The sequence below is a fragment of the Cyanistes caeruleus genome, chromosome 2 (genome assembly GCF_971803275.1).
Source record: "Cyanistes caeruleus chromosome 2, bCyaCae1.hap1.1, whole genome shotgun sequence".
NCBI classification, from domain to species: Eukaryota; Metazoa; Chordata; class Aves; order Passeriformes; family Paridae; genus Cyanistes; species Cyanistes caeruleus.
Window position 1 is genome coordinate 31,793,217 of NC_141702.1, and position 18,489 is coordinate 31,811,705.

Consider the following 18,489-nt stretch of genomic DNA (forward strand, 5'->3'; position numbering starts at 1 on the left):
ACCATAGAGGATTGTAAGTTTCTTTTAATGTTCAGCTCCCAGACCAAAGAGGAAACTCGTATTTTTTCCCTGTAAAGCAGGACAGTCTTTACATAAGATAGTGGAAGGGAACTCTTGCCCAGCCATAACATAATTTCCTTTCTCCTTGAGAAATACTGGGCATGAACAGAAAATTGTCATTAGTTTCTATTTTGCTATCCATTTTTTATGTTGAATCTGCTTCAGGTTACAAACATCAAATAAAAACACTACTGAATTACTAGATTTTTTCTACAATTACAATTATGACATTTATTACAAAATTTACTACAATTAATTTCTTACATGCCATATCAAAGAAGAGCTAAACAATTATGCAAAGATGTTAAATATATTTATACATACCCCTGGTTACTTTCCTGTGAAATTTTTAAACCTGAAAACTTGCATTAGCTTGTTTTGGGCAGTCATGCTGAGGACCCCTCCTGCTCCCACTCCTTCAGCATGGCTTCCCTGTGCTCACTTGGGCTGCCTGCACAAGGAAGTCTGAGGCAGTGCCCAGCATAACCTCTGGGTTCTCCCAAAACATCACTCTGTCCATTGTACCCTCTTTGCCCCCTCACATAGAAGATCTGTTCATTCAGCTTCCTCCGGCATGTGTGGAGGACTTATCCCTGCTCCTTTTATAACCAGAAGAGGATTTATTGGTTTGCATGCATTGTTCAACAGAAGTAGATATTTGTTTTATTCCACTGCAAAAGTCATTCAAGAACAGGGATGAAATAGGATCATCATCTTTAATCAGGCAGAGCTCAAAATCAGAGCAGTAGATTTCTTATTATCCATTTCAGAAAGCAAGGGCTGAGGAAAAGCATCAGGACTGAATTATGGATCATGTTTCCAAGACTGAAATGGTATTCCTGAGAGTAAGGTGCTGTGGGTTAGCATAGTTTGGATGATGCTGCAGCCACGCCTTCTCAATTTATACTGGAGTTTCTGATCTTAATGCTCTTCTTAGATGTATTTCACCATTCAGCAGAGTGACCGGGTCCTAGGGATGTTGGGACACATCACAGTGAGAGAAAGAGATGAGAGCTCTGTCTTTTAACACATCAGCAGCCAGTGAAATAAGTCTGAGGCACACTGTTAACTCACCTTTATTTTAACCTCTTTTTGTAATTTAATTCTGTGAAAAAAGACATCAAGATCTGTCATGTTATCCAGCTTTCCAAGGACAAGCTGGATTCAACAAACTTGTGTAGTTTGTGGGGCTTGCCCCTCCTCTCCTCATTCTGGGACTCGGAGGCTGAGGCTAAATAAAAGACCTGAAGGATTAGAGGATCACAGTGCTATGGGAAGGATCTCTCTGCCATGCTTCAAACTGATTTAATTAATAAATTTTGGAACTTAATCAAAGCAGGATTTCCTGAAGTGGCTCACTGCACTGGGCCAAACACAGACTTTTTTAAAAAAAATCTTATTTAAATGAAATATTATTAGTGAGAAAATATTTATTTTAACGTTTTATCTCTGGCTCTCTTCATATGCTTCTCTTTGTCTTGATGCAGGCTCCCACTTGCCTATTGTGCTGATAAAAATGTCACACTGACCTTCAGAAGTGTACCTGCTGTCTGGAGACTATGCCTTAAGAGTAGTTCTGATGCCACTGCACACTTTGGCTTGTTTACTGAGCCCTTAACTCACACAACCTGATGTTGTGTCAGATCATCTGTAGCTAATTGAAAACACCACCTGACAAGAAGATTAAAAGGAAACTTTCCATTCTTACTGATGTCTGCTGGATATTTTATATCTTCACGTGACTTTCACAGGATAGTTTCTGCTGTGCATAAGAAAATATATCCTTTTGTTGATTTATTTTTCTAAAATTTGAATGTTTCCCTGCCTCTGTTTCTTCCTGGAGTGTCAAAAAGAGCCAGACCTTTTTGATTCTTTATGGTCTGAACAAAAGTCACAAAGATCAAATTGATTAGGGAGGGATTCTATAGAAATAGTACTTTGCAGTGACGCACTATTCACAAGGAGAGGGTTTAGGAGCTCCAGAAATAGCAATTAATGCTTTGGATTCCCTTGATAAAAGCTCCCTTAATTCATAGATAATTGATCTGCAGAGAACTGCAGAGAGAATTTCTCCTTCTCTGGGGATGAAAGAAAAATAAGATTTCATATAAGTTAAGTTTTTTGTTATTTTTTTTTAAAAATTATTTTTCTGTGCTTGGGATATTTTTTTGTTTGGGTTTTTTAATCAGTGAAAAAAAACACTTTGTGCTTTTTTTCAAAAAATATTTGCAAAAAATAGTTTGTCTATTACATTTTCAGGTTGATGGCCATCGTGTACCTGCATATCCTATCCTTCCAACCCTTGAAAAGAAGGAAGCTGGATTTAAAATAGGCTAGCAAACAGTGGCCTACCTAATTTTCATTTTTGAGATCTTCAAACAGTATGTATGTTGTGTATGCAGACTCCAGGATGGACAGTCCCACAGGTGACCACCAAAGTCAAAACCAGTGAGTCAAAACAGCTTTCTCCTGTTGTATATATTAAAGGAGTTGCTGTAGATTAACCTCTGAAATGGGTTTCATAAAGCAAGTTCAGAATGTTACCTGGAAGTACGTGCTCTTAAAGTTTCCTGAACTCATGCCTTCTAAAGCATGGAAGAGAAGGACAGGTAATAAAACAACTTCTCCCTCAAAATCCAGGTCAGGACGTTATGTCAATTACTTATTCACCATCTTATTTTTATAAAAATGTTCACAAAAATGGAGAAGGAGAATGGAGAAGAGGGATTAACTAACACATCTGGCCCTGAAATATTATTTCTTAATGTCATAACTTGAAAGGGACTACCACAAATAGCAATTGTGGTATAGTTACTGTGCAATAAATTCTACTCTTGTGTCAGCACCCGCTGAGCAGGGAAGAGGGGAGGAGACTGAACTGAGCCTTCATCTCATTCATATAGCTTGATTATACATGAGCTTTAAATCCAGCTCTCATTCCACTTTATATTTTCATCTCCATTCAGCTTCCAGTGAAGTGTTCCTGTGTTCTTGAGAAAAAAGGAGGATGTGATTAGGTAAGAGAGTAAAACACGCATTCGATTACAGAAAGCATTATCATCTCTTCCCTAAACTGATTAGTTATTGTTCCCTTAAGTAGCACTAACTATACTCATGTGCTCTGCAATCCAAGCCATTAGGCATAGGCACTGGCCAAATGCCAGCACAGCACCCACTGACACCGTTCATAAAAGACAGAGCCTGAAAAGGCTCTGGTGGAGATCCTCTGAGGAGCTTGAAACTTTGGTTCATGTTTTTCAGGAATCTTCTTTTTGACGAGGTTTCTTAGTGGCCCTTGTCCATGCCAGGTCATGCTCATTCACCAGCCAGTGCCAGGTAGCAAAAGAGCCTGTGGTGTCCTGATGAACTCATTTATCAGCCTGATTTTATGCAGTAGAGGAGTACTAGCTCACCTGTGATTAGGTTTATCTTGAGCTGATATTACACAAGTTTCTGGGCTTCTCAACCAGTTGCCTTTTGAGAGCTTTAGTGGGCTAAAAGGGGAAAATGTAAAGCAGCTGCAGCTGGGGGAGAGTGTAAGGGCACCAGACTGAGGGATGTATCGGCTAGCTGCAGTCACCTAAGGTTTCCTTCTCTCCTCAGGGAGACACCAGGAGCCCTACCAAAGTGCATTCTCTCTTCCCAGGGAGACCTGAGAGCAGCATTGGGCAAGGCAGGGCCGACATTTATTGTCTTTTGAGTGTCACCATATATTTTGGCATCAGCAAGTAAGGAGGGATATATGAAGAAAGACATTGGTACTAGTATATAAAAATTTTAAAAAAAGAGACATAAAAGACATTATATTAATTTCTTCCTCTGTCTGCTATTGTGTTACTGTCTGTATACATAATTAAATCATTGGAGTGTATCCAGTCTTGCATTCTTCTAACATATCTGATGCACACTGGAGGCTGCCTAATATTCATTATTAGTATTATTCATTAATTATGCATTATTAGTATTATTAGTATTTTAGCCAGTAACTGGCTAAAACAAACGGTGACATTTGGGAGAACTTATTTAAAGTACTCAAAAATAGAATGCAATTACGTGTGGTTGTTTTTTTGTATAAAAGTTTGCAGTGCTCAAAAATTTCTTTGCTTTTAATTTGGAAGCATGCAATTGCCTGATGAACTAATATATATCTAGAGGTTATTTTAATGGGCAGCAAGTCCTACAGAAAGTTAATAGTGAGCAGGTAGATTGTATTTTGAAATTTTGGTCCAGGGCCTTTAAAAGTGAATGTGTAACAAACACCAACAATTTCTACTTTTACAAACTACTTCAAAACAAATATTATTTGTGTTATTTGCATAACCATGAGGTTCATGTGTCATACTCTAGTATGGCTATCTCTAAACATGGTCCTAAACAACAAGATCAGTTAGATAATGCAGTTACTGAATCAGCTGAAGATCTAGAAAATATCCTGTGAACACATTAACAAGATATTGAGAAAGTTCATAAAATCCAGCCTTTACTTGTCCTAATTTAGTCAGATTTATTTAGTAAGGTCATACCACCAGTAGAGAATGAGCAAAATTAATAAAAAGTGAGGGTTACATAGACAAGACTATCTGGTTATTTGTGTGAGACAGAAGCATGTCGTGAGAGTTCTCTTCTGAAATAAGCTGACAGTGAACACTAATATGTCACAACATTCCACAGATTGATTTCAGTTCAGTCAACCTCAGATATAATGATTAGTACAGATGATATTTAACTCTGCAATTTGCATTCTATGGATTAATGCTAAACCTGGGTGGTTACCATAAGTAAGACATTCATCTCTCCTACATTCCTTCATCTACAGATATTTAGGCACAGCTTAGTTCCCAATGAGCAATACTCACTACCATGATGAGCAATAGGAAACAAAAAGTTAAATCCAAAAGCAAAGAATCATCACTAGATTTATGAATTTAGCATTCAGATCAAGTAACTTATACAAGTCTGAACTGAAAACACTGTAATTATTTATATCTCCATTTGAAACTTATTGCTTTCATAAAACATCTAAATATATTGACAACCAGTAAATATTCATCATTTGAAAACTACTATCCAGATTGAAGTTTTGCAGTAATTAATTTAGTTCTGACAGGGTGAGCAATATTCTTGAGTTTCTTTAAGACTTAAAAAAAGGTCAGATTTGATTCTCATATTTTTCTTGTGAAAGAACTGTGGAAATATATATTTCAAGAAAACCAAACAGATTTGTAGGCAGCATCAGGAAATGTAATGATAGCATACCAGACACATATTTGATTGAAAAATATGTTTTTCAAGCTTTTTACTTACTGGTTGCAGTAGTAGGTGTTAACTGCTACGCATGAAAAATCTAACAGATTCTTGAACTTTGAAGATCTCAGCCTGAAGATATTTAGTATTTTAAATAGTTGTCTTAATATATATTTTGAAGTTTGGAGAAGCGAAGTATTTTCTGGTAACATATGGAGTTCTGTGGTTTTTGGGATGCAGGCATATTTCGTAGTTATGATCACCCATTAGAGCCTATAATGTCTATCATCCTAGAAATTTTATCTTTATTCCAAAGGTGTATGTATTTATAGACCAGAAAAATTATGGGTCCAGATACATGGCTACCAATATTCAAAACATTCTAAAGCCCTTTCTCTGCAGTGATGTGCTGTTATCTTTTAGATAGAATGTCTTCTTGCTGATATTAAACACTATTACTTTTAATATTACTTACAAAATGCAGTAGTCCCATATTTTCAGGGGCATCACATCTTTCAGAAACATATCCTTCAAATATCATAATTTCTTTCTACAGCATCTTGCTCTGGTGCAGAGAATTTCACAAGGAAAAGAAAGCAGCAAAATGCTGATCTTTTGCATTCAGCTAACTTTGGATCACAATATATGATCTATTTTAGGGATTTCAGTCTACACCCAAGGTCTAAAAAGAGTCACAGGAAACATCTCTTGTGACTTTGACTGTGATAGGAGAAGTGTTTAAAATTATTTTCTATATGTGTGTGGAAGAAGTCTTGATGAAGATCTGACACAACAATATTGTGTTTATCTGACAGACCATGGACGATACTTGCTCAGTGCCACCCCTGCCAGAATAGCTCCTTGAATCTTCTGAATGTTTTTACTTTAGAAAGACTGTGATCAAGATACACAATATGACACATGGCTCTTCTCACTGCCACTTTGCAGCATGTAACTTCATGCTTCAGGCTTCTCACTCATTGTGAAAATTCAGTGTGTGCCAGGAAAGCAACAGATAGGGGGAAAAAAATAGGAGCTTGCTCCCTGTACAATACTATGCATGAGAAAAGCAGCAGTGAAATATTCCTGTTTATAAACTCCTTGGTGGCAGAAACTCTTCCACAATTTTTTTTGTATCCACTCTGAGGAAGTTCTTCGTATGTAGAGACAGTCAATTTAAAAGAAAAAATTCTCCATTGCCTGAACCAGTTTTCCTAGTGCAGGATTACTGGCATTTTTTTCAAATCTGTAGCTTCTAATCATAGTTATAGGGAAAGAAAATTAATTTTAAAAGACATAACGTTTTTCATTTGATGTAGGTGTTACAGTAATTGTCCTTTTACAACAAAAGAAATGTTTACATTTGTGTTTCCACTTCGAAGATATTGTTTCCCTTTCTCTGAAGGAAGGGAGCCCATCCCTCATAGCAGTTGCTATTTCAGGACCTCCAATGACTACAGGAAGATATGCTGTTTAAATTTGTACTCAGTGTGAACAGAGTGCAAAAGCCAGTACCAAGAAGATACAGCTTTAAGTGAGATGTTTGGAAGACTTTATTCTGTTCACTAATGTAGCATGGAGTAGTCAGCCTCAGTCTGGGAAATAACGTGCTATTGTCACAATGTTTGCAGCTGGAATACAGTTGACTCAAATTGTAAAAAAACAAAATTGAATTTGGAATACACTAGAGAGGTATGGCTTATTCTGTCAAAAATTATTACACACTGAGAAACTGCTGACAGTAAAGTCATGTATTTCCTGCCTTCCTTCCTTCCTTTTCTGTTGTTTCTTCCTTTCTCTCTGTGATAAGAGAATCTTAACACAGATAACTTAGCACTGATAAGGAAACTTAGCAGTTTTCCTAACTAGCACTTTCTTCCCAAAATATCTTCAGCTGTAAGGACGATTTCAACCTCCTCTCCAACCCATAGATTTACTATGCTTAGGAAAAGCAGAACACTTAGGAAAATTTGAGAGCTATTTATTTATTTGCTTACTTATTTATTTTTGGTGCTCACATAATTACACCTGCCATGATTAGTTTTAATATGATGAATTGCAAAGATAAAAGTGTAGCATGCTTTGTGCCCATTCATTTCACTTGCAAATGCAGCATAGATCTTCCTTATTGCCTGTGGTGCAATTTTCACCAATAGTACAGCTTTTAGAGAATGCTGAAATCAGTCATCTGAAGCCTGTAGAAATGTGATCAAGTTTGGTATGAACCCTGCAGGATTTTATTTTCATATTTACTTTGTTTCGAAACCAGAGCCTCAACTATGACAGATGGTTCTTTTGCCTTAGTGCGCCCATAGTTCAGTTCTCAACAAAAGATCAGAAGATAACAAAAAAGGTCTGATATCCTGTTTGTTTGTTTAATATATATATATATATATATGTGTACATATTCGTCTGCAGAACATTTGGTTTCATCTCAGCAGGTTATGTCTTGTCTTCCAGTGACCCACACTTTTCTGTTTAAGAAAAACCCAAATGAAACAAACATCATATTCAAGACCTCAGTTAAAAAAGGTTTTCTGGAACTGAACTTCTCCAAAACTACTTGGGGATAAGTTCCTAAACTTATCTTCACTGCAGATCACTCAGGAGAGCAGCTGGATGTACATCTCCCCAACAACAGAAGGCAGAGATATTTTCTGTGACGTCATCACTGCATGTGACATCAATGGTTTCTCTTCTGAAAGGCTGTGATATCTATGGCTCATAAATTCAGATAAACTCTGAGACAATGTTTCTTTTATGAGTGGAAGAACAAAGCCATTTCTTTGGTGCTATAGATGGATCAGAGCAATAGTTTATATGAAAAATATGTGCAAGCAGTTAAAGAATGCTTCCTTTATTTTTTCTTCTTTGCGCTTTGTTGGGTGTGCTCTGTGATTGAGGTTGGTGATGAAGGCATAGACAGGATTAGTAGATTCTGGGAACATTTGGTTATTCCTTCATGTTGGTTTCCAGGCATTCTCAGGACAAATATGCTAAAACCTTAATTGTAAAGATAAACATGCTCGTAATAGTAACATGGCTTTGAAGTAAAAGATACATACATAGAAAACTCAATTTCTTGCTAATGTATTTTCATGTGTTATATAAATTAAGCAAATAAACATGACAATCTTATCCGTTTTGGAAAAAAGCTATTAAATATTACAATACCATAAACTTAAGTGCATTTCCCTAAATCATAAGTTACAGTATACTCTCAGTCTTTGGGAATTAATTGTTCTGTTTCCTTAGTATTGAGCAGAGGATGAAAGCTGGTACAAACCTTGAAACCATAATTATCTGTTTTTTCTGAAATCAAAATTAAAACAAAGGCTTGAAGTATACATAGCTAAGAAGCTTCTACCTGAACAAGACCTAATAAGTTGCAAGGAACCCAAATACCCAGCAGTACTCAACAGCAATAACTTGAGAAACATTTTTCTCCAAACACCTTCCTTTGCTCAGAGAAATCTCAAAGCTAAAAAGAAGCCTGGTGACTTTCATTACTTATTTTGAGAGCAATTTCTGACATCTGCCTTGTTATTTAAACTTTTAACTAATTTAGAATTAAATCCATGCATTCAGTCTTAAATACAAGATTTAATATACTGGGCATAACTTGGTTTGTTTGGCAACTCTTGCTGAAAAATGATCGGTTTAGTATAGCAGCTCTGTGGAGAACACAACAAAACCCCTTTAGCTCACAGAGTTCAAGGAGATAATTTCTTCAGGCTGTGAGTTTTGAATCTTTAACCAGCTCTTGCCTTCATTATTGCTGTCAGAGCTACCTGAGCAGTGAAAGGAAGCATTAATAATCAGCCACAAATGACAGCAGCAGTGCAGTTCCTCACCATGGGACATACAGCACTGAGCATTAAGTCAGGATCTCTGCTTTTGACATACAACCAGTAGCCCTAACTCTAACCTTAATTATAGCCCAGGGTTCCATCTCCTCAGAAAATATGTACTTAAGGTATGTGACTTAAGAAATACCTTCCCTCTTCCTACTCTCAAGCCCATTATCATTCAGCAAAGAGGATATTTTATATTTTATATTACTTTGTCCTAAATCTTAATGTAATTAAATATGGGGCAGCTACCCCAGCAATGAAAAAAAAATATCATCTCATACTGCATAGAGTTGATACAAAACTTCTGCCTCTCTAAAGATCTACAACTTTTTGGATTAGCAAATCCTGACACCATTCCTAACTTTTACCTTTCCATTCTAGCCAAGGGAATCCATCTTTTCTGAAACAGTGACTACTGAGGGTCACACCTGCCTTCTTGCAATCAGAGTCATTTAGCACACAGGGGAAAAAGGAACTCTAGTTTTTAGATTTAAAAATACAAGCCCTAATGCTTACTGTCAAATTCATTCTATCCCAGGGTTCCATTGTGAGTAGTAAACCCATCAAAATACTGCTCGTCAGAGGCATCTACTTTCATTTGAACTCTGAAATGCCAGTCAGACAATAGCTGAAACTGCTAGATCCCAACAGCTAACACTAGCTGCCAGCTTGACTTAGAGGACCCCTTTCTTCTGGAAAAGTGGATGTGAAGTACTGTATGAAAGCGTCTTCGTAGTCCTCAAAAACTCTTAGAGCCATTCAAAACACAAGGAAAAAGCTTCTCATTACTCTTTAGACTCATGTGATCTAACTCTAACCTTCTCTCTAGCAAAGAAACATAACCAGATGGTGAAAGGGAGGTAATGTATTGGTCATAACAAACTCTAACCTTGTCCTTAGTGGTGGAGATCGTGCAACATCCAGTCTTACAGTGAGATCTTCTCTCTCCAGAGACCAAAATCCTGTCTGTCATCTTCACTTTCATTCCAGCCAGCCGAGCCATCTGAGTAATAAAAGAAAGCACAAAGATTTACCACAACTTTTTGCCAATAGATGACCATTTCAATTTCAGTCTGTGTGGGCTCCAGAGCAGAAAAATTTTTCAGGCTTTAGATTCCCCAACTCCTAAAATTCAAGAGCAGGAAAAACTAGGCTGACCTTATTTTCTTCTGTTGGGGACAGGCATGTCACACATACTAACAGAAGATCTGCTAGGTTTCTCTTTTATCTCCAGACATACTGATACTATAAAGTAATTTTTAAAATATTTTAAAGCCACCCATCATTTACAGGTACATACTGGGTCATGGTTCCTATCCACTGGGAATTACATGCATTCTGTACCTACCTAGTATAGAGAGCCAAAATATGGGTTTTGTACAAGTCCTTTGGCAAAATTCTTGATGAAAGAGGCCACTGTTGTTCTGGCATCTGCCATTGCAGACGCTTTCTTGCAGTGATGACTTACAGGAGATAAGATTGCTTAGACGTTGCTGTATTGATCTAGTGTTCAGTAATAGCTAAATTCATTACTTCCCAAGATCTTCACTCTTTATCTCAACGTCTCTGATCAATCCTCTTGGGTAACAATCTGTGTGAGAGAACATGCAAAAGACAGATTGAAAATCTGAATGTTAATGAGGAAGTTAGTGCAGCGGTAGCAAAAAGGACTTCTAAAATACAGCCCAGCAATCACCAGGAAGCAATTTTACTTCTTCTAATATATATTTTGCCTTCCACATGGTACTGTTGAGGGTAAATTGATTGATGTTTAAAGTGCTTTCCATTTCTTTGATGCAAGTTGCTATGGAAACAGAAAGCATACTTATTAGATACTTGCAGTCACTTTTTGTTAAATTCAACTCTTCTAGGTTTTCTTTTTCTCAGAGTCTTGCTGCACTTTTCAGCATCTGATGTCGTTAGCAGACCCACAACAGGAGATCTCCTATGCTGCTCTGTGTACTCACTTTCCATTCTGTATATTTTAGCTGGATTTCTTAACAGCAGAGATATAAACTCAGCCACTTTCAGCACTGGAGAAACCTCTGCCAGTCATGCGAAAGATTTTCATGATGATGCATTAAGCAGTTCAAAGGTTGAAAAGGCACTCTGTTGTTATTTTAAATATTTATAGTATCTTTTGCAGTATGTAAATGCAGTTAAACTATTAGCCTTTTGTAACAACTGCCATCAGAGGTGCCCTGTCAAGGCATTTGGGGCACTGCAACCATGTGCATACAAATATAAACATTATATATATTCAGCCCTCCAGGACTTTGCTGCTGCTGTTATTATTCAGGACTGTCTTTCCTTTTCCAGAACTGTGTCATTTATAATCAACAGAAGAGAGGAAGGAATCTGTTTTTCTTTCTATTTGATTTATTTACATTTGGGTACTTTCCTTATTATAACTCTAGTTTTGAATTTTTTATTGATTCTTTCCTGTATTTGAGAGAAGAAAACATGATTTAATCATAAAGAAAGGTGAAAGGGTTTATGTCAGGTTTTTTATACTATTTATATGTCTGTAAGGGAGAAATTTTTCCATGATGCCACCAAGGAAAGCAAAAAAGGAGTATTAAAAAAAGATCTAGCTTTTTATTAGGGTCTAAGTTACCCCTCTGAGGCACAAACACAAATGCCTTCTGAGCATACCTATGCAATGGACAATAGACCTCCAGGAGCACATGAAAAAAGAAGTGAAACTTCACTGGGAAAATTCTTGTAAAAAAGAATAAAAAAATAAAATAAAGTGCCTACATTAAGCATGCACCCCTATTGTTCTGGAATGGAGAGATGTTGGCTTTAACCTTAATAGCAGAAGGTGCAGGTGCAGCTGATTTGCATTCAGAGCTTTCTGGTGAGGTGTAGATGGCTCTGGAGCGAAGACAAGTAGGAGGTTCCTTTTCCCAGGCAGGGAACATTTCTTCTTTGCAGTCACTCAGGTATCTCAGCTCTTGGTTGCTTTCCTTTCATGTGAGTCCTTAAGAAAATATTAGAGGATAAGTGAAGGCTTGTTTTTGTATCTCTTCCTAAATGTACCCTCTGGTGAATCAAGAGCCCCCTTCACTGTCTTTCCCATAATTTAAAAATCTTACAGTGTATCATATACAGTAAGGGAAATACGAGTGTTTTACTATCTCTGTTGCTGAGACTGTCAGTTTCTTAGCAGTAAAAGCAGAAAGAAATAAACCCATTCACAATAAGGGGAGATGTAATAAAAAGTGACCTTCATCTATATTTCATTTTTTTTTAAGGCTTCAGGAGAAAAATAAAAGGCTTGCAGCTGGGCTGTCACAAACAGCCTGTAGAACTGCTGAAAGAAACTTACTTTCAGGGTGTATTTCTACTTTCATGCTACTAAATGCTTTTATGTTTTAAAAGGCATTCTTTTCTGTTATGGATTTGCACAGAGACTGCTAGAGCTGTATTACACCTCTCCATCCAGACAAAACGCAAAAAACCAAAACAAAAACCCCCAAACAAACAACAACAAAACCCAAAATCACATTGCCTAGTTTTTCCAAGGATTAAACAGTAATGCCAAAATAATTTCTAGAGAAAAAAACAGCTATCCTGTAATTTTTACTAAAAAGATTGCAAAATTAAAAGAGTCATTTTGGAAGGGGAAAAGCTATTAACAGAAAGGAAAAAAGAAACCCCAACCAAACCTTTTAAAATTCAATACTGTTTCTTTTAAATTGTGAAATATGTAAATGCATTGTGTATTCTGCAGGACTGGTTGCAAACTGCAGCTAAGGGTCTTTGGGCCACTTCAGGTGAAAGACAGCAGTGGAAAAGAAGGGCTGTGGAAAGGTTGCACAAAGCTGACTCAGTGCTTGATTTACCATGTGCTGAGCAGCTATGAGATAACTTCTCCATGTCTCAAAGGTCTCCCTTTTGTCCTTTACAATGGATGAAAGAATAAAGGGGCTGAAGAAGTTATATTCAGTACTTGGCAACCTCACTAATTCAGCCTGTATCTCAGCTCCCGCTGCTCCTTTTATCTTATTTTTTTGGGTGACTGGGTGGGTGGAGAGATTGTTCCTCCTTCAACCCTTTTTACAAACAGTTATATTTCCCCTTTTGTAACACCTGCAGTAAAAAAAAAAAAGAATAGTGGCTCTGGTTCTTCTATTCTCTCATAACCATTGCTTGGGCTCCATCAATATCCTTGAAACGGAAATGCACCACTCTTTCTCACTCCACCCTAACAAATATTTGGAGATGGAGACTTGCACTGTCCCATCCTTCATTCTGGGGAAGGGATTCCCTTGCAGCCTTGTTAATATTTGATGTCTGCATTGCTGCTGCTCTGCTTATTTCTGATTTTTTCTAGTAGTGTTTATTGAATAAAGGCTTACAGCTGGGGTGCTGCATAGAGTGAAGACATCTTGAGTAGTTCCTTGTTTGCTTTGAGAGAAGAGATATTTCACACAGTGCATAGTCATGGCCTACATGAGACTTATGTATGGGAATGGACAATTTAAAACAGAATGAATTTTAAATTTGAATAATTTCATTGCAATTGTTTTTGAGGGATATACAAAGCAGTACATTTGTAAATATGGGGTTTGTTGTTGGTAAAACAAAGTAAAGGAAAATTCTCCTTTTCTCTGACATCATCAAGAAAATAAATCTTCATAGCAAGTGCTGTTAATAGGGAGGCAAGATACTTTAACAAGAAGCAACAAATCTACTGTGCTGTAATATCCATTTCAGTACCAAAGGATTATTAAAAGTCACACAGATTTATTTCTCCTGTCTCATTTCACATCAGAATATGCTGACAAAACTTTGGAAATTTAAGCATTGGCAGCTTTTCCAGATATAGCTAATTCATAAAAAATGATGGGAAGGTATATGACATTTATATGCTGAGGGTCAGTACATCACAGTATTGTATTACTGATTTTCAGTGTCACTTGAGTTTCCCCATGATTTTGCTATAACTCCTTTTAAGTTTTGAGCTCTAGAGGCAAATACTTCAAGCAGATGGCCATAATTTCTTCTGTGAAGTTGGTGAAGTCTAACAAACAACTTGTTTGAGGGCATATCCTCACACCAATAAAATACGTGAGCTAGCAATATTAAAAGTGAATGCAAGGGGAACACCCTAAAAGTTGAGATTAAATTGTAAGTATTAGTATTTTTTATTCTTATCACGAGGCATGATAGTAAGTTTTTAAATGAAAATAAGGTCTTTCAGGTGCAATAAAGAAATTTGAAGAGTCTAATGTCAGTAGAGGAGATACTAGAATAAAGTGCTAGATGAAGCTCTGCTGCTGACAATACCTACATAGGTGGGTGCCTTTTGTTGCCTCAATCCCTTCCCAGTGGTAGTGGGAAAGTTCTTTAGTGACTATCATCAAGCAGATCAATTAGTAATTTATGTAACTGGACTGTAGCAAGAAGTTAACACTGATGAAGTTGAAAACCGATAGCTGAGTAACTGACAAAATATTTTAAACTAGAAAACTCCTTGACTGATGGAACATATTAAAAAAAACAAACCAACCCACATTACAGTGTGCTGTAGCTGCATTTCACTTCAGAGGGGGCACTTAAGCCAGGAATTATAAGCAAGCAATAGATGCCAAGTACTTGTCAAAGTTCAATAGAGTAATTTTTGTTAGAGTAATGTTATTTTAATTTAATTAATGTTAGAGTAATGTAAATTTTGTTAGAGTAATGAATCAAAATTCAATAGAGTCCTTTCCCATAGCAGTAGCATTCCCCTCAAAACAGGTATAATTTCTTGCTTCACCTCATAGATTATTTACCATCCAGTGAATGGGTATATTGTTATGTTTGGTTCTGTTTTTGTTGATAGAGGTGGTACTTTGGGCCAGAGCAGCAATAAAGGATTGCAGCAGCAGGGATTACTGGACATGCTTAGGATGGCTGTAGACATTTGACCTGAGATAGTACAATGGGTGGAAAGCCTTTCAGGTGTCACTTAGGCAAAAAAGACTGTGGATGTGCTACACCTCTCTATTATTTGTGGAACTTGTGTGATACACTTCTCTATTATTTGTACACCCTTAAACAACGATGGAAGGAGTTGAGGGCTAGTCTAAATCATTCAGAACTAGAATTAGTGTAAATGTAGGTTTTTTCCTATGTGTGCCAATGAAGACCTTATCCTAAAATGAGGACTTCTTGGAATCCATTTAAACATTTGCAACAGAAAGACATGGTTTTCACTTTTATCTTTCTCAATAGTTGTTTCTTCATGGTGTCTACAGACAAATACAAAGGTATTTTATCTTTCAAGCAGTATGTGCAGGAAGTGGAGACCTATAAAATCATGGTCTTTCCATCTCTGCTTTGGTAAGAAATATCTTTGTGCCACCCCTAACTGAAGGCTGTGTTTATCAAGTTTACAAAAGCTCTGGATAAGACAAATCACTAACACAGACAGTTCTTAAATCTAACATACATTTCCTCAAAGTTTGTCCCTTTCTGTAAGGGAAAGATGTAATAAAGCTCGCCCCAGGCATGCACTTTGATGCAACCAGCTAGTCTTAAATGTAATCAAGAAACTATTGTGAGTAAATAATTGTAAGTACAGATCTACCTATTTCTGAATTATCACTAAAAGTCTGAAAGGGACAGGGACAGAAGAACCTTCCAGAGATCTTCTTCAATATTACCCATTTCTAAGGCAGTTGCACTGAGCACCACACCATCTGACCATGCATTCAGGTAAGGTATGCTCTTCCAGGACACAAGTCATATTATCATATTCAGAGATTCAAGCAGGACTGCATTTCATGCAGTATTTTCTTTTGCTTTTCTAAAACTTTTCCTCCAAAACATCACCTGTAAGATATATAGCTGTGTTTTCACAGTATATCTCCTCTTTCTGTTCTGTGCCTTACTCAGGTCTTAGATAAATCTTTTGTAATTTCACAGAGAAAAATAAATAACTGAAAAACTTCTCATTATATCACAGCAAATTCAGGTTTTTCTTGGATGAAAAACATGTTTTCCAACTGCACTATTGTAGTCCTCATTTTTTCTTTGAAGGTACCTAATGTGGTTGGAAAAAACAGTGCCCAATCTATCAGCGTGGTGTGCAGGCAGTGTCTGCAGGTGTATTTTACGACTGAACTGAAATTTAGGTATTTGAAGACAAGTTACCTTTTTAACTGTTGCTATAATATATACAGTTTATGCACATTCACTTGTGAAAAGCAAAAAATCCTCCCTCACTGACCAGTGAGGATGGTCCAACTTGTGAAAGTCAAGTGGAAGACAAATGCACTGTTGAATGTCCTTCAACATGTAACACCATTAAAACAGGATTAAAACATGGCAGTTTTATTAAGTGCCATTAAACCACTGTGTAATATGTGGGTTATACTCTGCTACATCAGCACTTTACTGGAGCAGATGTCCCTGGTTTTAAAGATCTCAGACACCAGTCTGTGATGACAGGTCCTTAAACAGCCTCAATCAAGTTGCATTTAATTTCTTGCTCTAGATTTAGAAGACAATGCTAAAGTGTCCTTGGAGGAGAAACTAATCAAGAAAAAAACTTATTATAGTTTACATGAGACCTCTGATTTATTCACGTTGCCAAAATCAGGCTTTCTTCAGTTATTGTTGTTGTTAATAAAACAAAAGGAAAAATGGAACAAAAACAGCAATTCATGTACCTGTCATTCTGCATCTCCACATGCATTATCCTGTAGTTCATTTTCCTGTTACTCCTTGCCTTCAGAAGCACACAGTAAAATATAACTTGCTCTTCATTTTTCCTCCAGCGAGGTAGAACAAATTTTAAAAATTAACAAAGAAGTGCTGCAGATTTGACAGCTGCTACTGGCTTTTATTAGTTAATTTTTGTGTATTTATTAACACCTGCCTATTTCAGAGACCAAATGTAATTTTACTCTGAGAATCTCAGTGCTGTGGTCTCTAATCTAATATACTCTGATCATCTTCATTCTCTTGACCTTTAATAATTAGCTAGCTTTATCTATGGATTCTGAATGTATTTTACATTAAAAAATATTGTACCACCCCCTCCATTATTTAATTATTCATTAACTGACTTAGGTACATATTTGTGATTAGAAATTTTGATTGAAACCAAGGATTAGAAAATGGAAATGTGTTCTGGACAGCAATAATGACTCATAACTCTTGAAGTTTGTCTAAAGATATGTTTTTATTGTAAATTAATTGGCACTAATTTACAGACTAAAACTGCAAAATACTTAGAGAAGAAGAACAAAACCAAACAAAAACAAAAACTCCATCAAGCTTTTGACAGCATGTATAAATTCATCTAGTAAAAAAAATCTTTGCTGGCATTACAAAAAAATTCTACTTTTAAGTTATTCTAAATTTTATTAATTTCTAACATTTCAAGTTTTTCTGCTTTATTTTAATTGAAGTCATATAATTGTGAACACAATGATTCCAAAAGGTTTTTTGTTGTTTTAGACTATTAGGGATTTCAGATGTGGATACAAATCTTCTCTTTTGACAGGTTCGACAATATCAAAACATTAGAAATAATGAGGCAGATGGAACATAGAAGTGTCCCCATCATGCTTGCAAATAACTATTCACATACCACTGTTATGACAGACACATTTCTTTTACCCCTGCTCTCAGTTTATGCAGTTAGTATTTGGGAATACTTGAAATAGAGAGAACGACATCTAAATGTGCAATAACCTGTACTGTAATGGCAATGCCTGCAGGTCTATTGGTTCTGTTTGAGTTAGCATAAAATTTCTGTGTTTGTTCCAAAATTTGGAATGTTTAGACCCCATAGCTTTCAAATGAAAAGTTCTTCAATAGATGAAGAAGATCCTTAAAACAAAATTTCCAGTCTAATTTTCCTTATGCAGGAAGGGAAATGTTGTGTTATACATAACAGAAGAATGAGTGAAGCATATTTTTTATTGAGAGAAGATGATTTGCAAATAAATTCTGTTGATTGTAGAACCTCAAAATTCCATAGTGTTAGGCACTTGTAGAATCCCTCTTGCTGCAGGATTTCAAGACAAGTTGGTAGAACAGCTGTGAAGATGTGGACTGAGGTTGGTCTAGATGACTTCTGGAGATGCTTTCCAGCCCTGTAACTGCAACCCAGCTGCCCTAGGAATTTACCAGTGACCCAGCAATGCACAGCTGAGTCCTGGCTGCTCAGCTCTGTCATGCACATCCAGCAGTCCATGGGTTCTCAAACACCAAAATCCTTTGTTGCAGCTACTGTCACAAGAGTATCTGTCCCACAAAATAACCAGTGAGAAAACCCATTTCAAATGGCAACTTTATTTCAGTGACAAAAGCAGCAGCGCAGAATTCG

At 36.6% G+C, this 18,489-nt stretch overlaps 2 long non-coding RNA genes across 2 annotated transcripts; one reads left to right on the forward strand and one right to left on the reverse strand.

Annotated features, from left to right (window-relative positions):
• The first annotated feature begins 3,274 nt into the window (after positions 1–3,274).
• Positions 3,275–8,484, forward strand: LOC147654712 (uncharacterized). The gene is made up of 2 exons (XR_015282972.1): positions 3,275–3,396; positions 7,903–8,484. It is a non-coding gene; the product is annotated as an uncharacterized LOC147654712 (long non-coding RNA).
• Positions 4,553–10,749, reverse strand: LOC111926078 (uncharacterized). The gene is made up of 3 exons (XR_002862656.2): positions 10,507–10,749; positions 10,048–10,161; positions 4,553–8,307 (listed from the first exon to the last, which is right to left on the reverse strand). It is a non-coding gene; the product is annotated as an uncharacterized LOC111926078 (long non-coding RNA).
• Between the last annotated feature and the right edge of the window lie 7,740 nt (positions 10,750–18,489).